Source organism: Rhinopithecus bieti, unplaced genomic scaffold, assembly GCF_001698545.2.
Source record: "Rhinopithecus bieti isolate Rb0 unplaced genomic scaffold, ASM169854v2 scaffold_2432, whole genome shotgun sequence".
NCBI lineage: Eukaryota > Metazoa > Chordata > Mammalia > Primates > Cercopithecidae > Rhinopithecus > Rhinopithecus bieti.
Genome location: NW_016804136.1, coordinates 2,167,687 through 2,190,391, shown reverse-complemented (window position 1 = coordinate 2,190,391; position 22,705 = coordinate 2,167,687). Strand labels below are relative to the sequence as shown.

Below are 22,705 nucleotides of genomic sequence, written 5' to 3'. Positions count from 1 at the left end.
TGTATTTTAAATTCTTATAAAATTTCTATTTTCTGTGGCCTGGAAAATTTTGATGCTTTAATCTTTTAAAAACCACCTCAGAAGTCTTTGGCCCCGGGGTCTCCCTTGTGCTGACTAACCAACAATAGACATTCTTTACCAGAAACCTCTCTTCTAAGCTGTGTCCTGGTGGAGGAGGAAGAGTTCCTGCCTACTGCACCATATGCACACAGCAAGCTAAGGGCATATAAGGAGAAGGGGAGTCTTAGGGAGGCATGAAAGGAAAGAGTCACTGTAAGGCAGTTAACTTCATTTATTCATTCAGGAAACTCTTCAGACCACTCGGTATGTGCCGGCGCTGAGCTGAGATCTGATGATAAATACACAGTCCCCGCCCTGAAGAAGCTTACAGTCTAGAACTGGAAAGTTTCCTTTCTTAATATATCTCACACACAGAATTTGGGCTGGGATGGAATTAAGGGTGAAAAAATTATTCACTCCAAAATACAATTTTTGAAAACCACTCCAGACCATCTTCAGTTAGTTGAATCTCAATCTGTTCTTTCTTATTTTGAGACAGTCTTAAGACTGGGTAGATCATATACACCATGGAATTCTACACAGCCATAAAAAGAATGAAGTCATGTCCTTTGCTACAACATGGATGCAGCTGGAGGTCATTATTCTGAATGGATGAATGCAGAAACAGAGAACCAAATACTACATATTTTCACTTAAAAGTGAGAGCTAAACAATGGGGACACATGGACCTAAAGATAGAAATAAGAGACACTGAGGAAGGGAGGAGAGCAAGGACTGAAAAACCATCTACTGGGTATCAAGTTCAATATTAGTGTGATGGGTTCAGTAGAAGCCCAAACCCCAGCATGACACAATATACCAATGTAACAAACCTGCACATGTGCCCCTTGAATCTAAAATTTTTTTAAAAAAGAATAGGTAGAAATGGAAGCCTTTGATTATAGTACCATATGCTTACAGCCTCTGCTTGTTCCTAGTTCAGAACAATCTCATTTCTCTGCCTTTGAAAACACCATTAGCTTTTCAACCAGCCAAAGTACCAAGTGCTCCTCTTTTCTTTTCAAAACCCATAACCACTAGGCCTATCTTTCATTTATCTATCTATCTATCTATCTATCTATTTATTTATTTATTTTTGAGACGGAGTCTCGCTCTGTCGCCAGGCGGGAGTGCAGTGGCGCGATCTCGGCTCACTGCAACCTTCGCCTCCCGGGTTCCAGCGATTGTCCTGCCTCAGCCTCCTAAGTAGCTGGGACTACTGGTGCACACCACCATGCCCAGCTAATTTTTGCATTTTTAGTAAAGACAGGGTTTCATCATGTTGGCCAGGAAGGTCTCAATCTCTTGATCTCGTGATCCACCAGCCTCGGCCTCCCAGAGTGCTGGGATTACAAGGGTGAGCCATCATGCCTGGCCAGGCCTATCTTATAGCCACCCCTCGTGGTCTATGGGACAGAATATCCACCTGTTAGTATAGTTTGGAAAGAAAAGCGACATGTCCATAGGTCCCCTGTGGTAGTGTTGCTTGCTCCTGTCATGAGTGAATTACAGAAAATGCTTGTCTAACTTTAGGGGGAATGTTATGATCTAGAGAAAATTATTACAAATACTCAAGAGATATATTGAGCCTAAATTTCAAAATGAGCAAAATGAAGCTCCATTGAAGATCATTCAAAATGGAAGCAGTGGCCTAAAAAGGCCACATTTTCTGAGCATGTATTTTTAGTTTATTAAATTACTCAAGGCTCCATAATAAATGGTCATCTGCAAAGGGCCATTCGTCTAGAAAAGAGGCTGGTGCCTTGAAGTGGCTTTCACTATAAGTAAATATAAAGAGAGGTAGGAGGAAAAAGGAGAATTCCAGAAAACCAGTAAAATATACTGTAACTAGTAAACAATGCAACATTTGAAAAATTAAATCCATTTTCCCCAGGAGATTATTTGTTGGAGCTCACTGCTTAGTTGGGGTATAAAATAGTCACCAATTTCATGCTACATTTATATTTATTTTTCTTTTCTTTTCTTTTCTTTTTGAGACGGAGTTTTGCTCTTGTTGCCCAGGCTGGAGTGTAATGATGCGCTCTTGGCTCACTGCAACCATCGCCTCCCAGGTTCAAGCAATTCTCCTGCCTCAGCCTCCTAAGTAGCTGGGATTACAGGCGTGCACCACCACACACACCTGGCTAATTTTGTATTTTTAGTAGAGACAGGGTTTCACCATGTTGGCCAGGCTGGTCTCAAACTCCTGACCTCAGGTGATCCACCCGCCTCAACCTCCCAAAGTGTGGGGATTACAGGCGTGAGCCACCGCGCCCGGCTACATTGATATTTCTGAAATCGCCTCCATCACAAGTTCTTCACATTTAGGGCAAGTTCTTTTGTATTGTTCCCTCAAAATGCCTGATGACATTGTCAATTGAATGAAAGAATGCTTTCTGCTGCTGCCATCTACTGCAAACTTAAAAAATATGTTTTAAAAATGTGAAAGAGAAAATGGGCTAGTATTAAAGAATAATTTATAAGTCAGACAAGTAGACTGAGATCAATGTCATGCTTTACTTTTAACTAAACTATTAATTATTCCAGGCCTCTGAATGATGATCAGTAAGGCAACATATAAGAAATAGAGTAAACAGAGATGTATAAAGAAATAAAGTAAGCTACACAGAACAGTATTAAATGGCTTTGTAAAGCTACACCTTGATATACCTATATCCATATACATAATCTGTAGTCTGTCCAATATATGAAAACAAGTCTCAGCCGGGTGCAGTGGTTCATGCCTGTAATCCCAGCACTTTGGGAGGCTGAGGCGGGCGGATCACGAGGTCAGAAGATCGAGATCATCCTGGCCAACATGGTGAAATCCCATCTCTACTAAAAATACAAAAAATTAGCCGGGCGTGGTGGCGCATGCCTGTAGTCTCAGCTACTTGAAAGGCTGAGGCAGGAGAATCACTTGAACCCGGAAGGTGGAGGTTGCAGTGAGCCGAGATCACGCCACTGCACTCCAGCCTGGTGACAGAGCGAGACTCTGTCAAAAAAAAAAAAAAAAAAAGCAAATCTTCCTTTGTGTTATGAACACCTCAATTCAAAAGTATTAGAAAAATGAAGTGCAAAATTCACTTTTACTAATTTGAACAAATGTGAGTTCAAAACTTATCAAGGTAGATAGATAAACATACTAATAAGGCAGAGGGAGGAGGAGGAAAAGGTTAAAGAACAAGCAATTCACAGACAAAAATGTTGCACCCTTTGGAAAGGGTATAGCAAAATAGGTACTCTTCTATACTGCTGATGGCTAAATAATTGCTGCATCTTTTTTGAAGTACAATTTGGCAATGGGTATCAGTAGACTTAAAATGTAAATATCTTTTGACCCAAGATTCAAGTTTGAGAAATTAATTCTAAATAAATAATCAGTACTCTGCAAAACAATCTAGCTAAAAGGATTTCGTCACATAATTGTTTAAAACAAAAATAACTGGGAATAATATAATACTCCTAACAATGGAAGGTATTAAATAAATTATGATAAAACTATTCAATAGAACACTTAAAACCTTTACAGGTTGTATACTAAAATGCATAAGAACAGGTAAAAATATTCATGACAAGGCCGGGCACGGTGGCTCAAGCCTGTAATCCCAGCATTTTGGGAGGCCGAGACGGGTGGATCACAAGGTCAGGAGATCGAGACCATCCCGGCTAACACGGTGAAACCCCGTCTCTACTAAAAAATACAAAATCTAGCCGGGCGAGGTGGTGGGCGCCTGTAGTCCCAGCTACTCGGGAGGCTGAGGCAAGAGAATGGCGTAAACCCGGGAGGCGGAGCTTGCAGTGAGCTGAGATCCGGCCACTGTGCTCCAGCCCGGGCGACAGAGCGAGACTCTGTCTCAAAAAAAAAAAAAAAAACATGACAAAGTGTGAAAAAAGGCAAGCAACACAATAATGGATACCATCTAACATGTGTAGATGACTAGAAGGATGAAGGATTTAGATCATACATATATCATGCCTATCTCTGGATATAGAGAGACTGGTGATTTTATTTTCTTCTCTTTTAATATAAATTTCTAGATTATCTGTGAAGTACAAATGTATTGCTTTTGGGAAAAGTTACAAAAATTGATAAGGTAAGAAATGTTCACTGCTATTTTAACCAAATTATTTTAACTTTAAAAAACGTGTTATTGGGGTTTTGGGGAGATGTTGGTCAAAGGATACAAAACTTCAGTTAGAAGGAATAAGTTCAGGAGAGCTCTTGTACAACACAGTGACTGTAGTTAATAACAACATATTCCACACCACATGAAAAATTGCTAGAATAGATTTTAAATGTCTCACCACAAATAAATAATAGGTATGTGAGGTAAAACAAAAACAAAACTTGTTACAATTTTTTTCCCTTCTAATTTAAGCAAGATAGCCTGAAAATGATTCTGTAATACACTATGCCAGCAGTTTCCAACCTTTTTGGCACCAGGGACTGGTTTCGTGGAAGACAATTTTTCTATGGATTCAGGGTGCGGGATGGGAGGGGGTGGTTTCAGGATGATTCAAGTGCATTACATTTATTGTGCACTTTCTTTCTTTCTTTTTTTGAGACAGTCTTGCTCTGTCGCCCAGGCTGCCGTGCAGTGGTACAATCTTGGCTCACTGCAAGTTTTGCCTCCCGGTTCACACCATTCTCTTGCTTCAGCCTCCCGAGTAGCTGGGACTACAGATGCCCGCCACCACGCCAGGCTAATTTTTTGTATTTTTAGTAGAGACGGGGTTTCACCGTGTTAGCCAGGATGGTCTCGATCTCCTGACCTCGTGATCTGCCCACCTTGGCCTCCCAAAGTGCTGGGATTACAGGCGTGAGCCACCACACCCGGCCCACTTTATTTCTATGATCACATTGTAACATATAATGAAATAATTACACAAGTCACCATAATGTAGAACCAGTGGGAGCCCTGAGCTTGTTTTCCTGCAACTAGACAGTCCCATCTGGAGGTGATGGGGGACAGTGACAGATCATCAGGCATTAGATTCTCATAAAGGGCATGCAACCAAGATCCTTCACATGTGCAGTTCACAATAGGTTTCCTGCTCCTGTGAAAATCTAATGCCACTGCTGATCTGACAGGAGGAGAAGCTCAGGCAATAATGCAAGTGATGGCGAGCAGCTGTAAATACCAGGTGAAGCTTAGCCCACTGGCCTGCTGCTCATCTGCTGTGCGGTCCAGTTCCTAACAGGCCACGGACCAGCATCAGTCAGTGGCCAGGGCGTTGCAGACCCCTGCGCTATGCTGTAATAGAGAGTGTGTCTTTTCACTAGAGTGAGGGACGGTCATGGCTGGGATAAACTTTGAGGAGGTGGGAGGATTTGGAATGAAAAGCCTTAACAAGAAGAAGGTGTATGTGTTTACGTGTGTGTGTGTGTGTGTGTATGTGTGGGTGTGTGTGTACATTTTTGAGAGAAAACAGAAAAGTGTAGATGGCAATAAAAGATGATGAGATTAGTAGAAACGGGGCTCAGTGTCTCACACCTATAATCCCAGCATTTTGGGAGGCCAAGGTGGGTGATCACCTGAGGTCTGGAGTTCAAGACCAGCCTGGCCAGCATAGTGAAACCCTGTCTTGACTAACAATACAAAAATTAGCTGGTGGCGCATGCCTGTATTCCCAGCTACTCAGGAGGCTGAGGCAGGAGAATCACTTGAACCCAGGAGGTAGAGGTTGCACTGCACCCCAGCCTGGGCGACAGAGCGAGACTTTGTCTCAAAAAAAAAAAAAAAAAAAAATGAGATTAGTAGAAATGAAGTTGCAAGATCCCATTTCCAATGACATTATAGAAGGCAGATCACCTGGTGAAAGGAAAAGGTGACAGATTTGGGATTCTATGGAGCAAGAGAGGTTTCGACAGCCACTGTGGGAAATGACAGAAATGAAAGGCCACCAATCAGTCGTGAGGGCCTGACTGAGGATGCAAAGCAATCAACATGGTAGCTGAAAATATGATTAAGGAGGTACTCTGTGTTGGGCATAGTCAGAGGAGGACAGACCAAAGGCTGATAAGGGGTGGCGGAAGTGATAAATGGCTAATGATATTTCCAAGCCGGATGGGGCATAAAGGGAAAGGGGTCAAGCGCATATTCAGTTTGGTATCTACTGCCATGTATAGCATGTAGTAGAGCAGGGTAATATATGTTTAAGAAAAAAAAAAAAGAAGCGAGGAGAAACTGTGTAAGGAGAGGGGTACGATAATTAACTGAGCACCTATTATGTAACAGATTCTTTTGTCACAGATCATCATGTCTCTTCTTATTGGCTGGGTTTCTCCTTTGCCTATAAGCATGTCCATGTCTCTCCTTTTCAAAATTTCCTTCTGACTTATCGACTCACTCCCCTTTTCTTTACCACCAAACTTCTTGGAAAAACACTATATACCAGGACTAGCAAACGCTAGGCACATGCCTAGGCCTCTGTGCCTCTTCCCAGATGCATAGCAGGTATAGACAGTAGATGGTGGCACTCTTTCCCTTGGACATACTCCATCAACATATGCAAAATTGGGTAGCACCTAGCAAAGGGCCTTGTGTGTGGGAAACATTTAATAGCAATTTTCTAAATGAATGAATGCATGCATATCCTATAGCAAGGTAGATTTGTGATCTATCACATTTACTAGAACAAATAATAAAAGTTTTTACACCGCATCTTTGATCTCCTGGAAATGGGTTCCCTTTATGCTCCTAAAAATAGTACCTTTGGCTCCTCATAGGCAGGAAGCCTTTGCTTAGGTCAATCTAGTTAGCTGCATGCCAAGCTGTCTCTAGCTACAGTACATTCCAGTTTGAAGGTATGTTTTGGGGTTATGTGGATCCTCATATGCAGGAAGCCTTTGCTTAGGTCAATCTAGCTAGTTGTATGCCAAGCTGTTTCTAGCTACAGTACATTCCAGTTTGAAGGTATGTTTTGGGTTCATGTATATTTTTTTACCCTCCTGCTTTTTATTATTCCATTTCTAGTCATTAAAAAAATACCTGGCCGGACACAGTGGCTCACATCTGCAATCCCAGCACTTTGAGAGGCCAAGGCAGGCAGATCACAAGGTCAAGAGATTGAGACCATCCTGGTCAACATGGTGAAACCCCACCTCTACTAAAAATACAAAAATTAGCCAGGCATGGTGGCATGCGCCTGTAGTCCCAGCTATTCGGGAGGCTGAGGCAGAAGAATCACTTGATCCTGGGAGGCCGAGGTTGTAGGGAGCCAAGATCACGCCACCGCACTCCAGCCTGGCGACAGAGCGAGACTCTGCCTCAAATAAATAAATAAATAAATAAATAAATAAATAAATAAATAAAAAACAACCTGCTGAGAGTCACCCTTTTGCAGCACAGAGGAGGAAAAAAATAAAAACAAGGCACTCCATTGCCTCTTAGGTACAGAAACCATCTTTGATAAGGCATTAATTCCACCCTGCAAGTAGGATTTGCATAATCTCCAGGCCTGTTATGGCAGACAAACTCTAAGGTGGCCCTGATGATCCTTACCTTCTAGTGTTCACACCCTTGTGTGATTCCCTCTCTTTGAGTGTAATACTTGCTTCCAATCAATAGAATACAGAAAAGGTGCTGGGATGAACATGATTACATGCATGTAATATATGAATATGCTATATAAAGCTGGAGCACTTGTCTTGAGTCTCTCCCTCCCTTGCTAGCTGCAAGGAGGCTAGTGGCCATGTTGGGGAACCCCCCATGGCAAGGAAATGCGGGTGGCCTCTATGACCTAAGGGCAGACTTTAGCCAACAGGCAGAAAAAGCAAAATAAAAACACTATAGTTCTTGGTACTACAACCACATCCTAAAACCACAAGGAACTGAATGGTGTTAATAACTTATGTCTATGAGTTCCCCAGTTGAGCATCCAGATGAGAACGCAGCCCTGACTGAAGTTATGTGAGACCCTCAGAGGAGGACACAGGTAGGCCATGCCCAGTAACCGAGGTGACAAAGGTATATTGTTTTGAGCCACTAAGTTTGTGATTATATTGTTATGCAGCAAGAGAAAATTAATACACCCACAGAACTTCACACCATTCCATCTGGAAACAACTTGCTTCACATTTATAGAAAACATTTATAGAAAGCATCTAATAAAGATTATAATGGCATACTCTAATACTCCTTGTTATATAAATAATAGTGAGTAACATAGCAAACATCTTGCCTGATGACTCAAATAAGCATGATGTATAGACCTAATATCAGTGGCAACAATCACACCTAGTATTGTATTAGACAGTTAGCAGAGTTATGAAAATATTCTTGCCTTCCAATGTCCTTTGTTTCCTAAAAGTGTTGTCTATGTCATCCTGGAGTTTCTTTATATAAAAGTCTCATTTCCCAGTATGTTTCTAAAATAGCAAAAGCCTGTGGCATAGATAAGACACATAGAGCAGCTTGCAGGTTGCACTGAAAACTGTAGAACAGACAGATGAGTATATTACTTGTGCACTGCAGCATGCAGATCGCCCCAAAACTTAACAACTTAAAACAACTAACATTTATTATCTCACACAGTCTCTGAGGGGCAGGAATCTAGGAGCAGCATGGGTGGGTGGTTCTGGCTCAGGGTCTCTCATTAAGTTGCAGTCAAGCAGTTGACTAGGGATGTAGTCCCCTGAAGGCTGGAGGAACTACTTCCAAAATTGTTCACTCACGTGGCTGTTTGCAGGAGGCCTTGGTTACTTGTCACATGGGCCTTTCTGCAGGGACATCTGAGTGTCCTCATGACAAGGCAGCTGGCTTCCCCTAGAGCAAGTTATTCACAGCAGGCAAAAACCTGCAGTGCTTCTTATGACCTAGTTCAGAGTTTGGCAAACTTTTTCTTAAAGTGCTGGATAGTAAATATTTTAGGCTTGTATGCCTTATAGTCTGTATCACAGCTACTCATCTCAGTTGTTGTCGTGTAAAAACAGCCACATGCAACACACAAATAAATGGGCATGGTGTATCCCAATAAAACTTTATTTATAAAATAGGCAGTCAGCCTGAGAACTACAGTTTGCCAACCTCTGACCTGGTCTCCAAGGCCAGTGACTTGAAGCCTCTTGCTTCTTCTTTATTCTATTCATTAGAAGCAAGTCATTAGGTCCAGCCCACACTCAAGGGGAGAGGAATTAGGCTATACCTCTCAAAGAGAGGAATAAAAAAACTTTTAGACATGCCTTAAAACCACTACCACAGGCTTAACACAGAAAGCAGAATGTGGGTTAAATATTGCAGTAGTTTCCTCGGCATACTTTAACAAATTATCACAAACTGGTGGCTTAAAACAACAGAAATTTTTTCTTTTACAATTCTGGAGGCTAGAACTCCAAAATCAAGGTGTTGGCAGGCCCATGTTCCTGCTGAAGGCTTGAGGGAAAAACCGTTCCTTGTCTCTTCATAGCTTCTGATGGCTCCTGGAAATCTTTGATGCTCCTTGGCTTATAGCTTCTTCAGTCCAGTCTCAACCTCTGTCTTTACATGGTCCTCTTCCCTATATATACATCTGTGTGTCCTCTCCTCTTCTTATAAGGATACCAATTGCTGGATTTAGAGTCCACCCTAATCGCTATGACCTCATACGTAACTAATTGCATCTATAAAGAGCCTGTTTCCAAATAAGGTCACATTTTGAAGTTCTGGTGGACATGAATTTTGGGGGGACACTATTTTGTGTTGTGGTGTGTTGAATAGTATGCCCCCCAAATTCACATCTACCCAGAACCTCAGAATGTAACTTTATTTGGAAATAAAGTATTATATTAGTTAAGTTAATATGAAATGAGACTGGATAGGATGGTGTAATAGTCCTTTCTCACACTGCTATGAAGAAATACCAGAGAATGGATCATTTATAAAGGAAAGATGTTTAATTGACTCACAGTTCTGCATTGCTGGGGAGGCCTCAGGAAACTTACAATCATGGTGGAAGGCAAAAGAGAAGCAAGCACCTTCTTCATAGCGTGGCAGAACTCAGTGAGTGCCAGCAGGGGAAATGCCAGACACTTATAAAACCATCCGATCTCATGAGACTTACTCACTATCACAAGAACAGCATCGAGCAAACTGCCCCCGTGATCTAATTAGCTCCACCTGATCCTGCCCTTGACACGTGAGGATTATGGGGATTACAATTCAAGATGAAATTTTGGGTAGGGACACAGCCAAACCGTATCAGTTGGGTTCTAAATCCAATGACTGATGTCCTTATAAGAAGAAGAGGGCCACTTAAGCCCTGAAATATATTAGGGAAGTTTCTCATCATCTTCAGGGTAAAGTACACATTCCTTAACTTGGTACATAAAGCCATTGCTGATGTGTCTTTAGCAATTTCTCTGTCCTCATTTCCTGCCACTTCCTTAATATTCACTCTAGTCAAATGGAGCTGCTCCTTCTCCCAACCTATTAGGCTGCATAGCCTCACTGCTTCTTCTGCCTATAGTGCCCTGTCACCTCTTTTCCTTGGACTCATGGAGGTACCCCATAAGTTATATCAGGTTTTATTTGCAATGAGAATGTCACCTAATGCGAACTGCATACTTTATTCCACACCTTTATTTTGTACTATTAAAAAATCTTTGATTATATATTCTTTACATACATGAAATTCATAATCTGATGTGCTCAGTATAATAAATGCTGACAATGCTATACATTCATGTAACCACCACCCAGAACAAGACCTAAAACATTTTTACAACCTCTAGAAAGTTCCCTGGTGCATCTTTCCAGTCAATAAAACACCTCCCCTCCACCCCTTACCAAATATATTTTAACAAAAAAAAAAAAAAAAAGAATTAAAGGTCACAAAACAACCATAATTTTTCCCATTGGTTATTAAAACTGCTTTGCATAGTTTCAGCTTGCATGATCATTTTTATAGTCACATATTACTATGCAAAGTGAGGGCTGTCTGTATATTTTCATGTTTCCTTTTATTTTCTTTTCACCAATTTAGCTGTATCTGTGTGTGAATAGTTGCTCTAAAGCAGAGGTAGGCAAACTATAGCCCATGGGCCAAATCCAGCTGGCTGCTTATTTTTATAAATAACACTTCATTAGAACACAGCCCCTCTCCTTCATTTATTTATTGTCTATAGCTGCATTTGTGCTACAATGGCAGAGTTAAGTAGTTACTACAGAGACTACATGGCTCACAAAACCTAAAGATATTTATTATGTGGCTCTTTATAGAAAAAAATTTCCCAGCCCCTGCTCTAAAGCAATGTTTTGTAAAGTTTAGCATGCATCACAATCACAGAAAGACAAATCATGGTACCATACCCCCAGAGTTTCTGATTCAGTTAGGCCTGGGGTGGAGCCCAAAAATTTCCTCTCTAACAAGATCCCAGGTAACACTGATGCTGCCGGTCTGCAGAACACACTTCGAGAACACACTGTTCTAGAGATAGCATTTTATTTTATTTTATTATTTTATTTTATTTCATTTCATTATTTTAGTTTAGTTTAGTAGTTTTTTGAGACAGAGTCTCACTCTGTCACCCAGGCTGGAGTGCAGTGGCACGATCTTGGCTCACTGCAACCTCCGCCTCCCCAGTTCAAGCGATTCTCCTGCCTCAACCTCCGGAGTAGCTGGGATTACAGGCACCCACCACCACGCCTGGCTATTTTTGTATTTTTAATAGAGACGGGGTTTCTCCATGTTGGCCAGCCTGGTCTTGAACTCTTGACCTCAGATGACCCACTCGCCTCGGCTTCCCAAAGTGCTGGATTATAGGTGTAAGCCACCACGCCCAGCCTAGAGATAGCATTTTATAATTTTAACTTATTACGGTCTACCTCATATACCATACTATTTTGTTTCCACCTTTTGTGCTCTTGTTATTATGTATTTTACTTCTTTATATGCTCTTAACTCTATTATACATTGTTATTATTTTTGCTTTAAACAGGTCAGAATCTCATTCTTTGTAAATTAACACAAGTAAAATTGACTTTTTATGGTGTATAGTTCTAAGAGTTTTAACTTACATATGGATTCGTGTAACTGCCATCACAATTATTCCCTCTGTTAAAGGATCTAGCAGGAAAGGCGAGCATGAACAAATGGGGAAGTTGGCCACAGAGATGTAAAGTATAAAAAAGAATCAAGAAGAAATGCTAGAAATAAAAAATAAATATCAAAATTGAAGAATTCATTTGATAGGCATAGGGGTAATGTTATATAATGAAGGCAACTTCTGTACTGAGTTGTAAGGGTTTCATAATATGTTCCTTATTCAGTGAACCAGCACTATTAACATCCACTTATATGTTAGTAATTTCCAACTTGCTACTTATGGCTTCTAAGTCATATCTTGTATAATTTCTTAAGTATATTGTTTGAAAACTTGATTCTTGAGCTGAAAAAAGTTCTAGCAAAATTATTTTCTTTTTTACAGCTTCTTAAAAGACCCATATAAGCCACTTGTTTTAATGTCTTTATTTATTTATTTATTTATTTATTTTTATTTATTTATTTTTTTGAGACAGAGTCTCACTCTGTCACCCAAGCTGGAGTGCAAGGGCACGATCTTGGCTCACTGCAACCTGTGCCTCCTGGGTTCAAGAGATTCTCCTGCCTCAGCCTCCCATGTAGCTGGGATTACAGAAGCACACCACCACACCAAGCTAATTTTTTCTATTTTTAGTAGAGACAGGGTTTCACCACGTTGGCCAGGCTGGTCTCGAACTCCTGGGCTCAAGTTTTCTGCCCACCTTGGCATCCCAAAGTGCTGGGATTACAGGTGTGAGCCACCATGCCGGGCCATTGCTTTTCATGTTTATTCCTGTGGGTCTCATTATCAAATCATTTTTCAGATAATAGATTATACAGGCAGCCCTTTACAATTTTTCAATTAGTGACTTTTTATGGTCTCTCCTTGATGAGCTTGTTTACTAGTTGGTGTTAACCTGGTTATTTTAGGGAGTTTTAGTGAGGAAAATTTGTAGTTTCCTAGATACTTGGGAGCTACTGTGTCCCCTCCCCACCCCCCCCCCCACCATATTATTAAATTCTGAAAACTGGACGGACTATGGAAAGACAGCCTAGAGCTGAGGCTCAGTAGTTCTTAAACCTTCTGATTATAAATAATAAAGAATCAGGTTGCTAGAAAAGAGATCAAGTTTCAGCGACTAGGTCCAGGTTAATAAGTGTTAGAGTTATATAAGGTTCCTTTCTTTCACCCCCCACAACCCCCTATATGCCTTCTGTGGAATTTCTCATCTTCTAAATGCCCATTTTATCTTAACACAGGCTCAAAATCAGTTTTCAAGTTCTGATGTGAAATTCTTTTCATTATCATCTGTGTTGGCATTCTGCCTCCACTTATTTGCCTAAGTGTTTTTCTTGCCCATTTTTCTTAGATGAGATGTGTCATAAAATACCGTAAAGTGTGTGTTTACTTTGTGTTGCCTTTATTGAGAATTAGAGAGAAGGTTGCTATACTTTCCAGGTGTTCCGTAAGTGTCTGTGAAACATCCTGTGTACATTGCTTCTTCTAAGTTTGTATTGCAAGTGTATTTTGAAATGAATTTTACCAGGATTCATCACATCATTTTGTTATGGAAACCATTGCTACACATCTCACAACATGGCATTCAAGACTGAATCGTCAGGCCGGCTGCTATGGCTTACACCTGTAATCCTAGCACTTTGGGAGGCCGAGGCAGGAGGATCACTTGAGCTCAGTTCGAGACCAACCTGGGCAACATAGTGAGACTTCATCTTTATTTTTATTTAAAAAAAATTTTTTTTTTAAAGATTTGTCTTTAAATTATAGAGTCATGCTTAAAGCAGTATATTTTATTGTCTCATTATAACCACATTTGTTGTTCTGTGAGGAAGGCAGAATGAGATATTATTATCCCATTTTCCAGGTTGAGGAGCTGAGACACAGACAGATGATTAAATGAGATGGCACATGAGGAAGTATCTAGGACAGATCCTGGTGTACATGTAGATAGATACAGACATAAACACACATATATTCATACTTTTTTTGCAATAAGGGGAGGGCCATAATTTTTTTTCTTTAAGAGTATATTTTACTATCAAAAGCCAAATTAGTGGCAGATCTAAAGTTAAAGCCTTTTAACTTCCAGTCATGTATAGTCTATCTCGTAAGCCCTATTCAGATGACATTGATGACATTTCCATTTCTCATTATTAGCTTTCCACATTCAGGAGAAACTGGTATCTATGATAGTAGTTCAATTTAAAAAATACAACCAATAAATATTATAGGGATACTTCCTTAAACTTTCTTTTCTTTCTTTTTTTATTTTTTTTTTTTTTTTTTTTGTGAGACAAAGTCTCACTCTGTCACCCAGGCTGGAGTGCGGTGGTGCCATCTCGGCTCACTGCAACCTCCGCCTCCTATGTTCAAGTGATTCTCCTGCCTCAGTCTTGTGAGTAGCTGGGATTACAGGCACGTGCCACCAGGCCCGGCTAATTTTTGTATTTTTAGTAGAGATGGGGTTTCACCATGTTGGCCAGGCTGGTCTCAAACTCCAGACCTCAAGTGATCTGCCCATCTCAGCCTCCCAAAGTGCTGGGATTACAGGTGTGAGCCACCACACCCAGCCAATTTCTTTTCTTTTTATATTTATTCTGGCATTACATACCATTTTGACTTCTTTTGAGATTTCTTTTCTGAACAGGATGGGCCTTGGGTCAAATTCTGGTTAAGGTGAAGTTTGGCCTCTACTTTGTCTTCTGGTTCCTCTCCTATTTCTTATGTGACAACTCATATTCCATAAAACTTCAGTTCATGGGCAGCAACAGAAGGTAGGGGAATCTGATTCATCAGTAAACTATGAGTCAGAGACCAGGCATGCTACAGAAATCTAGAATGCATAAAGACTGTCCATCTACAGCCCTTCAAGCAATTAGGAGCTAGGACTATAGGAGCTGAGTACAGAGAAGCAAAGGGTTAATAACCTGGAGTTTGCTAGGCAGTGACAGAGGAGGGCTGAGCAGGCCAGGCAAGTACAGTTGGCCCTCCTTATCCTCTTCACTATTTGTAAATTGAAAATATTTGGGGAAAAAAATTGCATCTGTACTGAACATGTATAGGCTTTCTTATTTCATAAACAATAAAGTATAACAATGATTCACATAGCATTTACATTGCATTAGGTATTATAAATAGTTAGAGATGATTTAAAGTATACGAGAGGATGTGCATAGGTTATATAGGTTTTATATAAGGAATTTGGACATCCTTGGATTTTGTTATCCCTAGGAGGTCTGGAACAAATCCTCCACCAATACTGAGGGACAATGTGTATGGAACCTGCAGCAAGGAAAATGAAAAATGCTGTGCACCTTCAGTGACTCTTTGCCTGGCTTACTATAGTGAATTCTGCTGTAATATGACATTAGCCTGGAGTAATTGCCACAGTTGGCTGGCCAACCAGCAAAGAGGGGATGGGGTGTAATCACAGCTCTTTGGGCAGAAGTGTTTTCTTTACTCAAGTTGTTGAAGGGAAGTGGATCCAATTACATTACTTTGTATCAAAGAGGGGCTTACTATAGCTCTCAAAAATACTGTATTTTGAGGAGAGGATCAAAGCAACACTTCTCCAAGTATGTTGCATGTTCCAGATGAACAAAGGATTCTGTGGTCAAACACTGTGGAAAATGCTGCAGAGTCCTCTTACTAGAAACAGTAACATCCTAAAGGTCCTAAGAAGTTCTTGCAATAAGTAAGTTCATTTAATTGTATTTAATGTACTATTATGGTTAGTGCTTTTAGTGGTCTGCTCAAGAAATCTTTGCATAACCCAAGATTGCTAAGATATTTTCCTATTTTTTTTTAAGGTTTCTGGTTCTGTTTAGATCTATGATCCATGTCTATTTATCAATAGACGCATGTCTATTGCAGTTTTGTGTATAGTGAGAGCAGCATGAAATCTTTTCCCCCTATAAGAAAATCCATTTGCTAGCCGGGTGCAGTGGCTCATGCCTGTAATCCCAGCACTTTGGGGGGCCGAGGCAGGCAGATCACTTGAGGTTAGGAATTCTAGACCAGCCTGGCCAACATGGTAAAACCCCATCTCTACTAAAAATACAAAAATTAGCCATGTGTGGTGGCGCTCACCTGTAATCCCAGTTACTTGGGAGGCTGAGGCAGAAGAACTGCTTGAACCCAGGAGGCAGAGATTGCAAAAAGCCAAGATGGCGCCACGGGACTCCAGCCTGGACAACAGAGCAAGACTTCATCTCAAATAAAAAAAAAAAGAAAAGAAAAAAGAAAATCCATTGTTTCAGCAACATGTTAAAGAAAACTACCCTTTTCTCACTGAACTGACCACCTGATCAAAAATCAATTGACCTCACATGTGTGAATCTATTTCTGGTTTCCCTATTGTGTTCCACTGACATATCTGCCTATCTTCAAGGCAATATCACACTGTCTTGATTAATGTTTCATAGTTAAGTGTTCAAGTCACGTATTATAAGTCATTCACCTTTTTGTTCCTTTTTAAGATTGTTTTAGCTATTCTATATCTTTTGTATTTTCACAAAAAAACTTAGAAATAGTCAATTTCATCAATACTGCCTGCTGAAAGTTTGATTGGGATTGCATTAGATCTACAGATTGATTTAGGGAGAAATGGCACCTTAACCATTTATATCCATGATCATGGTATATATATTGCACTTTTTATTTCTGAGTTAAGTTTTTCTCAGCAATGTTTTACAGTCTTGAGTATAGAGGTGTCGTCCTCTTTTGAAAGATTTATTCCTGTGTGTTAGATATATTTTTCTTTTTTTTCTTTCTTTCTTTTTGAGACAGGGTCTTACTCTGTCACCCAGACTGGAGTGTAGTGGCGTGACATAGCTCACTACAACCTCCACCTCCTGGGCTCAAGCGATCCTCTCACCTCAGCCTCCTGAGTAGCTGAGACTACAGGTGTGTGCCTCTATGCCGGGCTAATTTTTGTATTTTTTGTAGACACAGTGTTTTGTCATGTTGCTTAGGATGGTCTTGAACTCCTGAGCTCAAGCAATCCATATGCCTCAGCCTCCCAAAGTGCTGTGTTTACAGGCATGGGCCACCATACCCAGCCTCTTTTTCTTTCTTTCTTTTTTTTTTTTTTCATATTTTTAGTTTTTTTTTTTAAATGGATGTGAGGTCTTGCTATGTTGCCCAGGCTGGTCTTTAATTCCTGGCCTCAAGTGATCCTCCTGGCTTAGCCTCTTAAAATGTTGGAATTACAGGTGTGAGCCCACTGTGCCCAGTCAGATATTTTTAATGGTGATATTTTCACCTATTTTAGCTGTTAATTGTTTCTAGTATGATTTTTATGTTGACTCTAACCTGTGGCCTTATAAATTCATTAATTAATTCAAGTACTTTTTTAAAAGATTTTATAAGGTTTTTCATGCATACAATCATGTCATCTGTTAATAATGACAGTTTTATTTCTTTTCTGCACTTTAGGTCTTTTAATTTGTTTTTCCTTTTTTGTTTTTGCCTTATCATACGAGCTCTATACTAAGTATCTAATATACATCATCTCATCTTTACAACAATCCAATGTTATTCCAATTTAACAAATAAGAAAATGTGGCTCAAAAAGCTTCAGTAACTTGTCCAATCAAGATTGCACAGCTATTAGTAGATCTAGAATTCAAACCCAGGTAGTCTTATTCCACACCTGTATGTATGACTACTAAACTAGTTTATAAATTTGGAAAACTCAAGGGCACAAGAACAAAAAATGTTATCAAATTAATAATAGGAAAAAAATTCCATTACTGGCAAAGAATATAAAGAGTTTACAGAAGAAAAAGGCATTTATTTTAAATATGAAAAGATGCTCAACCCTTCTCATAATGAAAGAAATACAAATTAAAACGAAGATAAAATGGTACAGCTGCTATGGAAAGCAGTATGGTGGTTCCTCAAAAAATTAAAAATAGAATTACCATATGATCCAACAATCCCACTGCTGGGTATATAGCCAAAAGAACTGAAAGCAGGATCTCAAAGAGATCCATGTTCACAGAGGCCTTATTTGCAATAGCCAAGAGGTAGAAGCAACCCAAATATCCATTGATGAATGAATGGATAAACAGGACATGGCGTACACATACAATGGGATATTGTTCATCTTACAAACGAAGGAAATCCTGCCATATACTACATCGTGGATAAGCCTTGAGGACATTAGGCTAAGTGAAATAAGCCAGCCACAAAAGGATAACTACTGCGTGATTGCACTTATATGAGATAGCTACTAGTCATTCATTGAAACAGAAAGTAGAATGGTAGTTGCTAGAAGTTAGTGGGAGGAGGAAGTGGGGAGTTGTTATTTAATGAGTATAGAATTTCAGTTTCACAAGACAGAAAAGTCCTGGAAAACTGTTGCACAAGAATGTAAATACACTTAACACTAGTGAACTGCACACTTGAAAATGGTGTTATAAGATTTTTAACCACAATTATAAATGAAAATTAGTTTTTAAAACTTCAACACAAATTTTATTGTAAATTCTAAAAAACAAACACTATGCCGAAACCATTACTTAACCTATCAAACTGGCATAAATCCAAAAGTCTGATGACTCTGTTGGCAAGGATCTAAGAAACAGTACTCTTATAATGGGGGGAGGGGTACACATTGGTACAATCCCTAAAGAAGGCAGTTAGGCAATATTTATGATACCTTTTGATCCAGTAATTCTACTTTGGGGAATTTAGTCATATGGATATACTTTATGCATGTATAAAATGATACATGTACAAGGTTATGAACTTCAGCATTGTTTACAATAGGAAGACACTGGAAAAAACCAAAATGTCTATCAATAGGTGACTGGTTATATAAATTATAGCACATCCGTACAATGGAATAGTAGGCAGCTATTCAAAAATGAGGACACCCTCTATGTACTTACATGGAAAGAGATTCATCATATATTACAAATGAAAACATTTAGAACATTACGTTTAATGTTATGTGTGAAAAGGAGGGAAATAAGAATCTATTTATACTTTTATATTTCCTTACACATATATCAAGAAACTCTGGAAAGATACATGGAAAAATAATAGCCATGGTTTGGGGACCCTGAATGGGAGCTGAATGGATGGAGGATGGGCTGGGGTGGGAAGACTTTTCAATGTATAACTTGATATGTTTTGGTCTTGGAAATGTGAATATATCAGCTATTCAAAAAATTTCTATGGTTGGAAATAAACTTTAGTAACACCAGTTGACATTAATTTATTCATACAATGATTTACCAAGTGTCTACTACATGTCAAGCAGTCACTGTCCTAGGCACTGACAATATGGCCCTGAACAAGACAAAGTTCTTACATTCTAGAGGGAAAGACCAAATATATATCCTACATACACAACACACATACATAAACACACACAGGCATACATATAATATATGTACACACATTTTTTAATTTATAAAATAAACACTGCCAGGTGGCTATTTAAAAAAGAAAAAAAAGAAAAATTTCAGGCACGGTGGTTCATGCCTGTAATCCCAGCACTTTGGAAGGCCGAGGCGGGCAGATCACCTGAGGTCAGGAGTTTGAGACCAGCCTGACCAACACGGAGAAACCCCATCTCTACTAAAAATACAAAATTAGTTGGGTGTGGTGGCACATGCCTGTAATCCCAGCTACTCCAGAGGCTGAGACAGGAGAATCGCTTGAACCCGGGAGGCGGAGGTTGCAGTGAGCCAGGATCGTGCCATTGCACTCTAGGCTGGGGAACAAGAGTGAAACTCCGTCTCAAGAAAAAACAAACAAATAAACAAACAAAACGGTAAATTAGGTTAAAGGGAAAAGAAGTGTTGTGGTGGAGGTGGAGTAGGGTGCCATTTTAGTTAGGGTAGTCTGGGAAGGCCTCTCTGAGGAGGAGCTATTTGAATAGAGACCTGAATGAAGGGTGGGAAGACACAATGAGGGGGAAGAGCTTTCTAGGCAGCAGCTGCCCTAAGGTAAGAGCAGGTTTGATGTGTTCAAGAGAAAGCAACACACCTTTGTAGCTAGAGCAACCTGAGTGAGAACAATGGTAGGCAATGACGTAAAACACATGCTTGAAAGCCAGATCCTGAAGGCTGCTTTGTAGGACATGAGCAGTGGTCTGGATGGTATAGGCACCTATGGAGGTTAAAAATTTTTTTTCAAAGGGGCTTGTTAACATTTCGGCTAGTACACACCTGTATGGCCTTCCAGGTTGTTAAAAGACTGAAATATTTCAAGTCCCATGAGAAAATAGCTGCTTCCCCAGCAACAATGTCACCTGCCACACTGGCTTCTTTCCCAGGACACCCCCCAGCCCTCCACTCCTTCTCATCAACCAACAATTAAATAAGGAACTTGGCCCAGCCGAAGCCATTGACTTGGAGACGTTAATCAGCTCAAGAGGCTAGAATCACGAGATTCAGAAAGCTAGAGAGTGAGTAAAGGTTTTCACTTCATTGTAGCCCTAGAGCCTTCTTAGGACAATGCGTCCTGGACTTCCATCTCACCAAGATTCAGCTGGGGCCCAGAACCATCATCTGGGCTCCCGCTCAATACAGCAGAAACAAGAAGCAGGCTGGAGAAATAGACTGAGGTCTGAGATGAAGACAGAGGAAGGGGAAACCCAGTGAACATCTACATAAATAATCTCTCTTCTGGGCACTCCTCCAGTGATTTGAAAGGCTACTGGCTAGGCCGGGCGCGGTGTCACGCCTGAAATCCCAGCACTTTGGGAGGCAGAGGCGGGTGGATCACGAGGTCAGGAGATCGAGACCATCCTGACTAACACAGTGAAACCCCGTCTCTACTAACACCAAACAAACAAAAAAATTGTGGTGGCAGGCGCCTGTATGTCCCAGCACTCAGGAGGCTGAGGCAGCGAGAATCGCTTGAACCCGGGAGGGCGGAAGCTTGGTCGAGCCAAGATCCGCGCCAACTGCACCCAGCCTGACCGACAGAGCGAACTCCGTCTCAAAAAAAAAAAAAAAAAAAGAAAAAAAAAAAAAAAAAAAAAAAAAAAAAAAAAAAAAGAAAAAAAAAAAAAAAAAAAAAGGAACAAAAAAAAGCAAAGAAAAAAGAAAAAAGAACACCAGTGGTTAATATCAGCCTTTAGACACTTTAATATATTTATTACAAGTTAAAAGTCATAAATTGTCATGTACCAGGTTTAAAAAAAAATGCATTGTGTAAAAGGGAATAGAAAACACCACCTTCCATTACCGACATGCGACCTTAACATTCTCATAGCTGTATTAATAAAGTCAATATGTTTGTGTAACAATGTGTAGTTCCTGGATCCTAATCTCAAGATAGAATTAGAACAGCTGAAACACGGCAACTCTAATTTCATATATGAAACTCATTTTACACACCATAGTACTGGGAATTTAGTCTAAAAAATCCATACAGATGTCAAATTTTAAGAAAACAGATTTATCTGAAGTTGCGTGAAACCTCAGGCTGCTTGCCACTTCTGTTTTACAAAGTTCCTCTTTGAAAATACATTCTGCTGCTCTTAAATCTAGGATCCCAACATCTTGTTACAGGGTATTAAGTTCTACTTTATTCTCATTCTTTTCATTTCTTTGAACATCAAAACCTCCAATTTAATTATATGAGAGACTGCTACATATTTGCTAACATGAATCTGTAACTATGAACCTAAACCAGAGGAAAAGCAACTGGAAAGAACACGAGGAGAAATCTAAGCACTGCTTAGAAACAATCTCTCGGCACTAGATACATACTCACTTTTCTTTTCTAACTGTAAACACTTTCACTCAACATAAGACATTAGAAATCATTTCATGCACACAGGACCTGTTTTAGCAGCACACTTGCTGAAACACCTCACGGCTTTCTTTTCCATTAAAAAAAATAAAACTACTGCTGAGTGCTGAAACTTTCTTTTCAGTAGTTCTAATCTGTAAGATTCACAGCCAGGTAGAAACTTGATTTAATCTTTGATGGAAATTATTCTTACAATCCTTTTGATATTAAAATGTCATAATAGTTTTTTAAAAACTACTTACACCAAGCTGAAGTCTGAACAGACAGCATGGAACTACCAGCAGCCGACAGTTTCCTCATAGACTAAACTAAACTTTGCTCCCTTCCTGGCTGTTTCTGGATCAGGTTCACACTGATACACATTTACAGTGGCCTTGGAAGCTACCACCCAACAGAGCGAGGTGGGAGGGTGTGTTAATCCAACTCTTGTTTGATAACTGCTTATCAGCAACTTCTCAAAGGTCGACTTAAACGTGTTTAAAGAGACAAATGTAAGGAAGATTATAGGGAAAACCTGAAAAATCTTATAATCTCTGATGGCTGGGCTTTGGTTTCCGAGGGGACTTCTTTCCCATATGTTCCTGGAAAAAAGAAAAAAAGAAAAGGATAGTCCTCTGAGCTTCAAATATCTTGCTTTCCTCTCAAAACTTTCCCAGCCACCTGCGGTGGCTCTTGCCTGTAATCCCAGCACTTTGGGAGGCCAAGTTGGGCAGATCACCTGAGGTCAAGAGTTCGAGACCAGCCTGGTCAACATGGTGAAACCCCATCTCTACTAAAATACAAAAATTAGCTAGGTGTGGTGGCGGGCATCTGTAATCCCAGGTACTTGGGAGGCTGACGCTCCTT

The 22,705-nt window shown here is 40.0% G+C and overlaps 1 protein-coding gene across 2 annotated transcripts in view; it reads right to left on the bottom strand.

The window, feature by feature from the left end:
- The window catches only part of MAP3K13 (mitogen-activated protein kinase kinase kinase 13), a 152,942-nt gene extending 130,476 nt beyond the window's left edge, over nucleotides 1–22,466 (bottom strand). For both annotated transcript variants that reach the window (XM_017866370.1, XM_017866365.1), the window contains exon 1: nucleotides 22,102–22,466. The gene's annotated coding sequence lies outside the window, so the exon portion shown is untranslated. The remainder of the gene's footprint in view (nucleotides 1–22,101) is intronic.
- Between the last annotated feature and the right edge of the window lie 239 nt (nucleotides 22,467–22,705).